We start from the raw sequence: 13,734 nt of genomic DNA, 5'->3' as shown, positions 1-13,734 counted from the left end.
CACTCATTCCTTTCTGATGTCCCATCTCTGAGTGGGCAGTTCTGTATAGGAATCATGGGCACAGGTCATTAGCTACCATTCTCCAACATTTGTTTTCATGCAATTGTTTCTATTCGTTGGTTTTCTTTTCCACATATTCATGCTCTTGTTCCTTTGTTGGTGCACTGAATGCAGGGTTTGGGGTGGGGAATATCTGCAACACTCAGCTACTTTTCACTTTTTTTCTTCCACTAATATGTTGTTGTCGTCGTCATCAGCAATTATTATTATTTTTACACATTCCTCTTGCTTTTCTTTGAATTCTCAAATGTATACACATTCTAATTAACTGCTGCTTATAATTTAGAGTGGCTAGGAGGAAAAGAGGAATGACAAAATGGTTGAGACCAGTATGGATTAGATGCCATCGAGACCTTGTGGCAGAATGGTAGTGTCCTCACTCCAAGACAGAATGTTCAGGTTCAATTCCCAGTTGTAGTGTCATATGTCCTAACAGTGTGGTGGGATTAAAAATGTTTGGAACGGATACCATTGACCCCAGTGTATCTCTTGAAAGAGCTGGTCAATTAATTCCACTCTTTCTCTATATTTCTGAAAATTGTTCAATTAAGTGTGCTAATATCTTGAACTCCCATTTGAATGTTGCAATTGAATAATGTTTCATGACAAGTTACTGTATAACAATAGTCAGTTTTCCTACATGGTGCACCTAATTAGATAAATATTCTAAAATTTAAACAAATGACTGGATAAAATGAATTACATATTTGCATAAGTGTAAATATAAATCAAGATAATACACCAATTCTATAAACAGTTATCATTATCTCGAAGTGACAGTGACCAAAGGAAACAGCTCGTAAAAGGCTGTGTGGATAGGCACTGTAAGCTTGCATTTTCCCTGTTAATGAAGTTCACTTCAAGGTAATGTTACAAATGAAACTTGTTAGCGAAGGTTGTAATTGGGCTAATGGCAGCTGTTGGTGTTTTGATAAAGCTGCAAAGTTATTTGTTCTATAATTCCACAAGAAACAAAAGGGTCTTAGCTTACTTGTCAGCAGACTTCTATCTGACTTCGGACAAAATGACTCAAAACCAATGGATTTCCTGGTTTAATATCTGACAAATGAATTTTATAAAAGCCAACTTCTGCAGATGCATGGAATGTTACAGAAGCTCAGGTCTTGCAGCATCTGTGAAGTGAGAAACAATTAATGTTTCAAGTCCGACATGACTCTTCAGATGGGTTGTGATATGCTCTTTTCCAGTAACAACAGCATATGCTGCCCGAGATGGTGTCGTCCTCTTTTAGCATCTAATTTGGAAAAAGCAGTGTGGTTTACATTTTCTGATTCTGTGATGTTGCCTAACTATTAGATTAGATTTCCTACAGTGTGGAAAAAGGCCCTTCGGCCCAACAAGTCCACACTGACTCTCCGAAGAGCAACCCAACCAGACCCATTCCCCTACACCTAAAATTATGGGCAATTTAGCATAGCTAATATTGAATTCTTCTGGAATCTAATGCTATGAACTATTTTTACCTTCCCTAGTGACAGGGTATGTATTGCTAGGTTTAAGTTCAGTGAATCCTGTCCAATTATTGTTTTCAGGCTCTCAACTGATAAAGAGCTTACTCATGATAAAAATATTTTTTGGTTGGGGTGAAATTGTCTTTTGTTATAAATCAGACTCTTTAATTCATGCAGTAATTAAAAGTATCAACTGTAAATGCAAACAAATCAAAATGCATTTCTCTGGAGGAGCATAATTGAAAAACGAATAATTGCTTAAACTTTTATATAGAACAGGTGTTCTGATATAATATAACGTTTGTGTTTCTCTGCAACTGCATGCTATAGAAAATTGTGCTTTGGGAAACCATTATAGAAAATGGCGCTGTAGAAGATCATCATAGAAAATCACTATATTCATTCAGTAGAAAGTTTGTATTATCCAGACAGTGTCTACAATTTGTCAATTGCATTATAGCCAATTCGCGTTGATGAAACATGTTATACCAGAATGACCTAAACCTAGATTAGACTGCACTAGTACAAGTCACAATTCTGAACACCATATTACAAATTGATAAACATACTGAAGAGTGAGCAAACAAATATATAAGGATGATTTCTAATCAGAAATTATAATCAGGAAAGAAAGAACTGGCTAGTGCTTTTTGTATGGAAAGGGTAAATGTAGTGAAAATCAGAGGATGAGGACACTGGCTGGTCCAGCATTTATTCCCATCGTAATTGCCCAGAAAACAGTTAAGAATCAATTACATTCCTGTAGGTCTGGAGTCATGTGTGCTAGTTTAGGTAAGGATGGTAGCTTCCCTCCCTAAAGAATATCAGTGATCCAAATGGGTTATTCTGACAATCAATCATGGATTCATGGTCATCATTAGACTTTGAATTTCAGATCTGTATTGAATTCTGTTATGGTAGGATTCAAACCTGAGTGCCCCAGAACATTCAGGTAAAAAATGAGGTTTGCAGATGCTGGAGATCACAGTTGAAAGTGTGTTGCTGGTTAAAGCACAGCAGGTCAGGCAGCATCCAAGGAATAGGGAATTCGATGTTTCGGGCATAAGCCCTTCATCAGGAATGAGGAGAGGGTGCCAGGCAGGCTAAGATAAAGGTAGGGAGGAGGGACTTGGGGGACGGGCGATGGAGATGTGATAGGTGAGAACTCAGATTTCTCCAGTTTCCTCATTTCCCCTCCCCCCACCTTGTCTCAGTCGGTTCCCTCAACTCAGCACCGCCCTCCTAACCTGCAATCTTCTTCCTAACCTCTCCGCCCCCACCCCACTCTGGCCTATCACCCTCACCTTGACCTCCTTCCACCTATCACATCTCCATCGTCCCTCCTCCCTACCTTTTATCTTAGCCTGCCTGGCACCCTCTCCTCATTCCTGATGAAGGGCTTATGCCCGAAACGTCGAATTTCCTATTCCTTGGATGCTGCCTGACCTGCTGTGCTTTAACCAGCAACACGTTTTCAACTGCCCCAGAACATTACCTGGGTCTCTGCATTAACCGTCCCATACTTTTGCCTCCCCATATAATACTTGCAATGTTAAACTTAATGTCAATTATGTACCCCTGGCAGATGCGTGTGTGGGCTCTCTATTGGAAACCTTGATTATGCACTGCCTTTGGGGAGCATAATGAGACAGTTTTGTGTCTCAAAGGATTCAGAAAGAAAGCAAGTAAATGGAGTGTTGCAACAGTTTTGAGGAACTGAATGGCTTATTCCAGTTCCTAGAATTATTTGAAATTTCACCTTGTGTTACTCATTGTTAGCCCAGAATACAGTAGCATAAGTATACTATACAACCTCCTGAGTCAGCTTCACCATTTGGTATAATCATGTCTGATCTTCTGCCTCCATTCTACTATGGTGCTTGCTACTTAGAGGCCTAGATTCCCCATGAACAAAAGCCTGCCTGAGTCAGACTTAAGTATATCCTCAATGACAGACGATCCACAAGCCTCCACAGTACAGCATTCCTAAGATTGATAAATGTCTGTGAAAGATTTATCCATGTCAGCCTTAAATGATCAGAGTCTTAGTTTGGAGGAAAAGAACAACGGGAAATGTGAACAAATTTCTGAGGGACCTGGACAAAGTCTATGGTGAGGAGAATTGATCCCCCTTCTCCCCCTCCCCTGCCCCCAATGAGGGGCCACATTTAAGTAATTATTTTCTTCAAATAAAATCATGTAAAAACTTTAAATTTGGAATGCCATATCTGAGGGGACAGATTCAGTTGAAGCTGGGGTTTACAGACAATTAGTATGGCAGAGGTTGAGGGTGACCTGATTGACATCTACAAAATCATGAGAGATATAGACAGGATGGATAGCAATAAGCTTTTTCACAGAGTGGGGGACTCTCTTACGAGGGGTCACAAGTTCAAGGTGAGAGGCGAGAAGTTGAAGGGAAATATGCATAGAAAGTTCTTTATGCAGAGCATGGTGGATACATGGAATGCAATTCCCGTGGAGGTGGTAGAGGTGGGCATGATTGCATATTGTAAGACCTATCTAGACAGATACATGAATGGGCAGGTACCAGAGGAATACAGATCCTTGGAAAATAGGCAACAGGTTTAGATAGAGGATCTGGATCAGCTCAGGCTTGGAAGGCTGAAGAGCCTTTCCCTGTGTTGTAATTTTCTTCGTTCTTTAAAGCCTTCAAAAGCAAGTTAGTTACTTGAAAAGGAACAATGTACATATTTACAGAAAAAGGAGGGAGAATGAATTAGAAATTCAGGCGACAGGTCAAATGGCCTCCTGCACTTTAACCATTCTGTGATTCTTATCCTGAGAATGTCTTTCTCATCCTTCCAAATTCTAGATTCCCCAATTTATGGGAAAAAATGTTGTTTGACTTTTTTTGGGGAGGAAAAAAAAACTCAAGAACTGCGAATGTCGGAAATCAAATTGCTGGAAAAGCTGAGCAGGTCTAGTGACCCAAAACATCAACTGTTTTCTCCGCACAATTGCTGTCAGACCTGCTCAGCTTTTTTAGCAATTTCTGTTTTCGTCTCTATCCCTTCTGGCCGTACAGAATCTTGGATGTTTCAATGAAATTACCTTTCATTTTTTTAAACTCCAGTCTGTATAAGCCCAATTTACTCAATTTCTCATTATAGAATAAACTTCTTATCCCAGGAACCAATCCAGCAATTCTTCACTATGTTGCCTCCAAAGCAAGTATGTCGTCCCTTTTATAGGGACCCGAAAGCAACCCATGGTCTATAGGTATAATCTTGCCAAAGGCCAACATAATTATAAGAATGGTTTACACTTGGATGGACACTAATAGAGTCACTAGTTGAGGAAGATAGGTATATTTGAAGTGAAGGTATGATAAACAGGAGGTCAAATAGAACTGTATAGACTGCCAGGGTTAGATAGAGGGTAGAAAGAGGCTCTCACTGAGGAAATATCAGCACAGTTGGCCTGTAAGTATGGATTTTCAATTTTTTTTGTTAATGTAACTGAATTTGTTTTTAAATGTAACTGAACTTATTTTATAAGGTTGTCTTGTCTAGAAATGCAAAACAATATTTCAGTAAAATCCTCATTTTAGGTAACTTGCTGTAAAACCTATTTTCAGTTCCATGGATTTTAAGCATTTATTATCCATCCCCATTTTGAAGGTGGCAAAAGGAGCTGAACTCTAACGGCAGTCGGTGTGGAGATATACACGGGGTGCTGTAAGAAGGGAGTTCTACGATTTTGATACTGCAACAGTGAGGTGAGTGGTTTTAAACCAAGTCCAAGCGATAAACTTTCACATTGGGCCGACTGTGAAATTACAAACATCACAGGAGATGGTCAAAGAAAAGAGTGCAGTGTAGTTTCATGGCTGATAGTGGGAGACCTCATTATCAGAACTGTATATAGTAGCTGGGAGTGATCAGTGATTTCACAGCCTAATCAACTAAGTGTTGATTTTAAGACATATAAAACTTGAGTCTTAATATGTTATTGTTTGTAAGTCTATAATGAGTAGGGTGAAGGTTTTTGTTTTACTGAGATGTCTCTTGATTAAATTTTTAATATGAGAGCAGTGGTTTTGAACAGTAAGGCTCTGCTAATGCTGAGTTTTGAGAGAGTGTGTTGTGCTGATTTTGTATTTTGAGTACGTTCTGGGTCTGTAGCTTTTGGTAGAGTGATGTGCTCTTCCTGTCGGATGTGAGATTAGGGAGAACTTCTATATTTCTGGAGTCTGCATTCAAGCACTTCCTGCAGAGACATCCTATTGGATTGCATGGATCGGTGGGAGCGGCAATGAGGAATTTATAGGAGCTAGGAAGTGTGACGGATGACACTTTCAGGAAGATAGAAAAATTGCAGATACAGTCAGTTAGATGGGTTACTCTAGACAAGGTAGTGCCAGAGTCTCCTGTGGCTATCTTTATCTCAAACAAGTATGTTATTTTGGAGAATGTTGGGGGTGATGGCCTTAGGAATATAGTATTAACAGACAAGTTTCTGGTACTGAGACTGACTCTACTGTATGAGGGAATGTCACGTTCCAAGTGATCAATTGTGTTGGGAACTCTTTAGTTGGGGCACAGACAGGTGTTTTTGCAGCCAACAGCAAGACATTAGAATCGTGTTGTCTCCCTGGTGCCAGGGTCAAGGATGTCTGAGAGGGTGCAGATTATTCTTAAAGGGGAGAGTGATCAGCAGAAGGTCATTGCACACGTTGGTACCAATAACAGGAAGAGAAAGGGACAAAGTTCTGGAGAGAGAATATAGGACATTTAGACAAGGTTAAAACGTAGGTCCTCAAAGGTAGTAATATCTGGATTACTCCCAGTGCTATGTGCTAGTGACTAGAAATAGGATAGGACAGATGAATGTATGGCTGGTGCAGGGAGAAGGGATTAACATTCTTTTCGGAACATTGGGATCTCTTCTGGGGTAGTGGTGACTTGTATAAGAAGGTTGAATTGCACCTGAAATGGAAGGGGGCCAACATGCTGGCAGAGGGATTCGCTCGCTTTACTTGGGATGCTTTAAACTAGTAAGCTGGACTGAAAGACTTGATGAGAAGAGAGAAGAGGAGCAAGTTATGTAGTCAAGGTAGAGAACGAGGTGGGACAGATGAATTAAACTGCATTTATTTCAGTGCAAAAGGCCTGACATAAGGCAGATGAAGTCAGCATGGTTGGGAGCATGGGACTAATATCATAACTATTACAGAAACATGGCTCAGGGACATGCAGGATTGGCAGCTTAATGTTCCAGGAGAGAGAGAGAGAGAAGGGGGAGTGGTGTTTTTTGTATTAAGGGTAACTAAGTAAAAAGTGAGGTCTGCAGATGCTGGAGATCAGAGCTGAAAATGTGTTGCTGGTTAAAGCACAGCAGGTTAGGCAGCATCCAAGGAACAGGAAATTCGACGTTTCGGGCCAGAGCCCTTCATCCTGATGAAGGGCTCTGGCCCGAAACGTCGAATTTCCTGTTCCTTGGATGCTGCCTAACCTGCTGTGCTTTAACCAGCAACACATTTTCAGCTTCAGGGTAACTGTGTATGGTTGTACTTAGGGAGGATATTCCTGGGAGAACGTCCAACGAAGTTGAGGGGAATTAAGAAATGGGAAATGGATGATTACCTTAATGGGATTGTACCATAGCCCTCAGTCAAATAGTTGGGAAATTGAGAAGCAAGTAGATAAGGAGATCTCAGATATCTGTAGGAATAATAGGGTTGTAATGGTAAGGGATATTAACTTTCCAAACGTAGACTTGGACTGCCATAGTGTTAAGGGCTTGGATGGAGAGGAATTTAAGTGTACAAGAAATTTTTTTTTTTTAGTACTGACTAGAGAAGGAGCAAAACTTGAACACCTCTTGGGAAATAAGGCTGGGCAAATGACTGAGGTGTCAGTGGGGGAAGCACTTTGGGGCTAGTGATCATAGTTCTATTAGTTTTTATATAGTTATGGGAAGGATAGATCTAATCTCAAAGTTGAAGTTCTAAATTGAAGGAAGGCCAATTTTGATGGTATTAGGTAAGAACTTTCAAAAGCTCTTTTACATGACCACTTTGGCCTGAAGTCTCATCTATTTACATATAAACAAAAAACTTCTCAAAATCCTTTTCATCGCTTTACCAAACCAGACTGATTGGGAGAGACTATGCGCAAGTAAAAGAGTGGTTGGAAAGTGGGAGGCCTTTAAAAATGAGATAACAAGAGTTCAGAGACAGTATGTTCCTGTTAGTGCGAAGAGGAAGGCTGGTAGGGGCAGGGAATGCTGAATAACTAGAGAAATTTAAGGTTCTGGTCCAGAAAAAGGAGGAGGTATATATCGGGTATACACAGTTGGGATCGAGTGAATCCTGAAAGGATTATTAGGATATTGGGAGTATACAATGGAAATCAGGAGGGCAAAAAGGGAGTGTGAGATATCTTTGGCATACAGAGTTAAGGAAAATCCAAAGAGAATCTACAAATACATTTTAAGGGAAAAAGAATAACTAGGGAGAGATTAGGGCCTTTCAAAGATAACAAGGCTATCTGTGTGGAACCATAGGAGATGGGTGAGATACGAAACAAGTAATTTGTGTCAGTATTTACTATGGAGAAGGATATGGAAGCTAGAGAACTTAAGATATCACCATTTATTTCTTTGTCTTAACTCCATATCACAGGAAGTGGTGCTGGACATCTTAAAATGTACAAAGGTAAATAAATCCCTGGCACCTGATCAGGTGTATCCCAGAACTTTGTGGGTAATTAGGGAAGTGATTGCTGGGTCCCCAGCTGAGATATTTGTTTCAATGGTAGCCACAGATGAGATGCTGGAAATGTTGAGGTTAGCTAACATGGTGCCATTATTTAAGAAAGGAGGTAAGGATAAGCCAGGGAACTATAGACCGGTAAGCTTGATGTCAGTGTGGGTGAGTTAGAGGGATTTCTTTTTTATATATAGATATTTTTATTTAAAATTTAACATGTTTTTACACATCTACAAAAGAAAACTTTTTAAAAACCCAAGTATAAATATGGATATACAATTAAATCTTAAATAAATAACAACCAAAATCTATCAAACAGAAAAAACGAAATACCGAGGGGGAAAAAACCAAAACTCAACTAACTACTCATCTAACCTACAACTAACCAGACTGTATGATTAAATCTCTTACATTATTCAAGAGAAAGAAAACTGATGGATAACACAGAAATTGGGTAGTGATATACATGCTCGGAATGTGTTAACATCAGATCACAACAAAACCCGTATTCGTGCGGGATTCCTCTCCTAAGGGGCCCCGGACCAGCCAGGTTCACCCTCTCAATTAAATAAAGACCCGTGTTAGGATAACTGAGATATCTGTATTTGTGTAATTCAAGAAGGGCTGCCATATTTTATGGAATAATTCTGTTTTTTTTGGTGCACCAATTTGTAAGGAAGTCGGGGGAGTATATTCCATAATTATTCTGTGCCAGTTCGAAAGTCCTTGAGGGCCCTCAGCCACCCAGTTTACCAAAATGTTTTTCCTTGTACAGAAAGAGAGAATGGAAAATAATCTTTTCCCTGTTGTAATTTCAGGTGTTCTTTATCCAATAAATGTGTCTCCTATAGGAGAGCTATATCAACCCTTTCTTTCCTGAGGTTTGATAATATTCCTTTTGATTGGTGAATTACTCCCCGTGACATTCCAGATGCACTATTTAATTGACTATTAACCATAATCACCTGGCAAGTCCGAGACCCCTCAGGAGGGGAAACCCTACCCAAAACATCCCGAGCATAGACCATATAAAATTCACAAAAATAAAGGCTCTTTAATACACTCAGATCAATATGATAACTAACCATTTCTAAATAAAAAAAACTTATTTAAACGGAGATCTTCCCCCTTGTTTCCAGGAACATCACTTTCTTTCCAAAGGCCCATCATAACCTCTCCCAACCAGTGCCCCACCCTTGACTCAGGCACCCCACGATAGGATAAAGAAAGTTCAAATATACTAAGCTAGAATTAGCAATGAGTACCCTACCACCCACACCAACACCTGAATATATTTGGTAATGTTAATACCAAGTATGAACATATGACACGGACCCTTCGTGGCTGGTTGGCGCAAGGAGTACTTATTGTTTAAGTCCCTTAAACGCTTCTTCGCTTCATCAAACGCCTTCCTCTTTCGGACCAAAGCTGGGGAAAAGTCCTGAAATAACATAATCTTGGATTCTTTATAAATCATGGCTTGGGGATCTTTCCCAAGATTTCTGGAAGTTTCCAAGAGCATCTGCCTCTCCTTGTAGCTCTGCAGCCGGAACAGGACCGGGCAGGGGGGGCTGGTTCGAGCCGGGCCTGCGTATTGCAACCCGGTAGGCCCATTCCACCCTTACCTGGCCTGATCCAGCTTCCAGATTTAAAAGCTGTGGAAGCCACTGTTCAAGGAAGGCTGTATGCTGGTCTTCTCCTTCTCGTTCGGGAAGGCCCAGCAAACGAATATTTTTTCAATGACCACCTCAAGAATCGAGGTCAGTGTGATTCTCTAAGGTCCGGACTCGCTGTTTGAGTCTGGACCCGATCAATGGCCGATTCTGCTATGATCTCCGAGATCGCAGCCTTTAGCCCTGCCCCTTCGACTCGGCGCTCGATTTCCTCGATGTCTTGGCCTTGCTTTTGTATCGCGGCCGAGAGTGAATTCCATCGGGTCAGGGACTCTTCAATGATGGCGTTGATCTTTGCGTCAAGTTTGGAGATTATTTCCACACGGCTCGCCACCGTAGGTAAGTCCCCCGGGGCGGCTGCGGACGCCTCTGCTGCAGGTGGGGGAGGGTCTCTTGCCTGCTGAGAACTGCAGGCTCCTTTCCCCCTAGTCATTTTTACAGGAGATTAGACTGTTTAAATTTAGTACTGAGCAACTAATTACACTAAGTAAAAACTATTTTAAATGATTTGGTAAGGGTGGTAGAGGTGGGTGGCCCAGTTTGCCCAAGTCTTGGGAGGAGCACTATAGACTCAGACTTGCTGAGTCGCTGCCATCTTGGATCCCCTCTGGGGGGATTTCTGAGGGATAGGGTATGTATTTGGAAAGGCAAGGACTGATTAGAGATATCATCATGGCTTTGCACGTGAGAATTTGTCTCACTAATGTGATTTGAGGTTTTTGAGGAAGTGATGAAAAGGATTCATGAAGGCAGAGCGGTGGATGTGATCTACATGGACTTAACAAAATTCTGCATGACTGACTGACTGGTTAGCAAGTTTAGGTCATGTGAAATCCAAGCGTGGTAGCCAACTGGATACAAAATTCACTTGAAGATGCGAGACAGGGTAGTGGTGGAAGGTTTTTTTTGGACTGGAGACCTGTGACCCAGCAAGGATTGGTGTGGGTCCCCTGCTTTGTCATTTTTATATGACTGATTTGAATGGATGTAGGAGTTAGTATCAAAATTGATTGAAGTGGACAGTGAAGGTTACCTCTGAGTACAGTGGGATCTTGATCAGCTGCGCCAATGGGCTGAGGAGTGACAGATGGTATTTAACTTGGATATGATGTGCTGCATTTTGCTAAGGCTAACCAGGGCAGGACTTAAATACTTAATGTTAGGGTCCTGGGGAGTGTTGCCGAACAAAGAGACCTTGGAGTGCAGGTTCACAGTTCCTTGAAAGTGGAGTGACTGGTAGACGATAGTGAAAAAGACATTTGGTATGCTTGCTTTTATTGTTCAGTACATGGAGTTGAGTTGGAATATCATGTTGCAGCTGTACAGGACATTGGTGAGGCCACTTTTGGAATACTACATTCAATATCTGTCTCCTTGCTATGGGAAAGATATTGTGAAACTTGGAAGGGTTCAGAAAAGATTAAAAAGGATGTTGCTGGGATTGGAGGGTTTGAGCTGTTTACACTGGGGTTATTTTCCCTGAAGCATCAGAGGCTGGGGGTGACCATAGAGGTTTATAAAATCATAGAGGTGGGGTGAAATAGCCAGACTTCTTTTGCTCCACAGCATAGGGGAAATCAAAACTAGAGGGCACAGGTCTAAGGTGAGAGGGGAAAGATTTAAAAGGGATCTGAGGGGCACTGTTTTCATGCAGAGGGTGGTGTGTGTATGGAATGAGCTGCCAGAGGAAGTGGTAGAGGCTGGTATAATTACAGCATTTATAAGGCATCTGGATGGGTACATGATTAGGAAGGGTTTAGAGGGATGTGGATCAAATGCTGGCAATGGGACTAGATTAATTTAGGATACCTGGTCAGCATGGATGAGTTAGACCCAAGGGTTTGTTCTTGTGCTTTGTACTCCAATGACTGTAAGTCAAGATGGCATGGGAATTAAAAGGAAATTTACAGGTGATGGCCATGGGTTTTTATTGCCCTTGTTCTTCCTTGTGTAGAGGCATGGGTTCACAATATCAAAGCAGCCTTGTATTTTCTAGACAGGTCCAATTCAAGTTTTGCTCAGTGGTAAATCCCATGGATCTTGATGGTGTGCAGCTCCAGCAATGTTCTTGACTGTCAAGAAGAGATAGTTGTTCTTTTGATACATTTAAGACATCTGTAATGGAATGTACAAATGTTCCTTTTGGTGCACAACTTTTAAATATTTGGTGAAATTGAATTATAGAATTTTGCAGCTACAAGAAGCAATTGGTCTGTTGTCTCTGCTGTTATTGAATTTAATGTTGAATTTTTGACCAACAAAGTAGACTCTCCAATTATCCTGGTAATGAGTCATCTTCCAGTATATCCAATTGCTTTTTGAAAGTCACTATATAAGCTGATTCCACAATTCAATGCATGGAAATGTTTATACTCTTTTAGCACTCTAGTTCTTTTGTCAGTAACTTCACGTCTATTACCTTTTGTCACTGACCCACTTACCAGTAGAATTTTCTCCCTTCATTTGCTCAGTCAAAACTCAACTTTGTATTAACTTGTCCTCCAAGTTTCTCTGTTAGAACAATTCAGGCTTCTCCAGTCTGCATACAGGTGAACTGTGTCTAGATTAGAGTGGTGCTGGAAAAGCACAGCAGGTCAGGCAGCATCTGAGGAGCAGGAAAATCGATGTTTTGGGCAAAAGCCTTTCATCAGGACTGAAAGCAGGGAGCCTCCACCCTGGAGAGATCTGACCTGCTGTGCTTTTCCAGCACCATTCTAATCTAGACTCTGATTTTCAGCATCTGCAGTCCTCACTTTTGCCTATACAAGTGAACTGCTCCATCCCTCTGTATGATCTCTCTAAGGCTTTGATATCCTTCCTTCAGAATGCTGAACACTAGTCTATTAATTACCTAACATGAAGATTAGAAAAAGTTTTCAAGCATGGAAGCTCAATTCCAGAAAACCAGTTGTATGATAAAACTAGCTAATTTTTAGCCATGTTTTAAGTTTTTATTTGTGAAATTGCAAATGAGCACCTTCTAATTGAACAAGCACAGCATCAGTTTTTGTCTATGAACAGCAGTAGTGAATCCCCATTTCATGATTACTGGGGGTACACAATCAAATACAAATCTTTTCAGAAATTCATGCTAACTGTATCCAATGCCCTTTTTTACAAAGCCAAGTATTGTTAGTTTCGGCTTATCTGTCGCCTTCAGGGATTTCCGTATACAACCTCCCGACTCTCACCCTGTTTTCTCCGCTCTTGCACCCATTAAAAATTAGATTATATTGATGTTTATTCCAAAGAACTTTGCTTCAAACATTTCTGTATTATATTGTAATAGGCACGTCCACTGAGTTCACCAATCTGTCCTTGATTTTGCTCTATTTTGTATAGCTACATTTGTATTGAATTCAAACTTCAACATTTTATAACGTTGACCATAAAACAATCATTGATAGTCATAAACATCTGGTTTGCTTGATAACCTCTTTGGGTCGGGGAAACCTGCTATTCCATATTTGGTATGGCCTATATGTGACTTTGACTCTTAACTACCATCTAAAAATGGCATAGCAAGCCATTCCATTCAAGGAAAATTGGGAATTGGCAACGATGCCGGTCATGCCAATGACACCCACCTCCCTAGTGGTGGTCTTGCCTCTGAGTTAGAAAGTTGAGTTCAATCCCACACTAGAGATTTCAATATGCAACCTAACTGGCAGCTAGTGTTGTATTTTCTTTAGAACAAGTTTACAGTTATTTTCTATCTTTTTCTCAGTTGGATGTGAAAGATGTTTTTCAGGCTTATCTCCTGAAGAACATATTGACCAAGATGCCAGCTAGA

Source organism: Hemiscyllium ocellatum, chromosome 31 (genome assembly GCF_020745735.1).
Source record: "Hemiscyllium ocellatum isolate sHemOce1 chromosome 31, sHemOce1.pat.X.cur, whole genome shotgun sequence".
In the NCBI taxonomy this organism is placed as follows: domain Eukaryota; kingdom Metazoa; phylum Chordata; class Chondrichthyes; order Orectolobiformes; family Hemiscylliidae; genus Hemiscyllium; species Hemiscyllium ocellatum.
The sequence above is the reverse complement of the archived record's forward strand: the minus strand, read 5'-3'. Positions refer to the sequence as shown.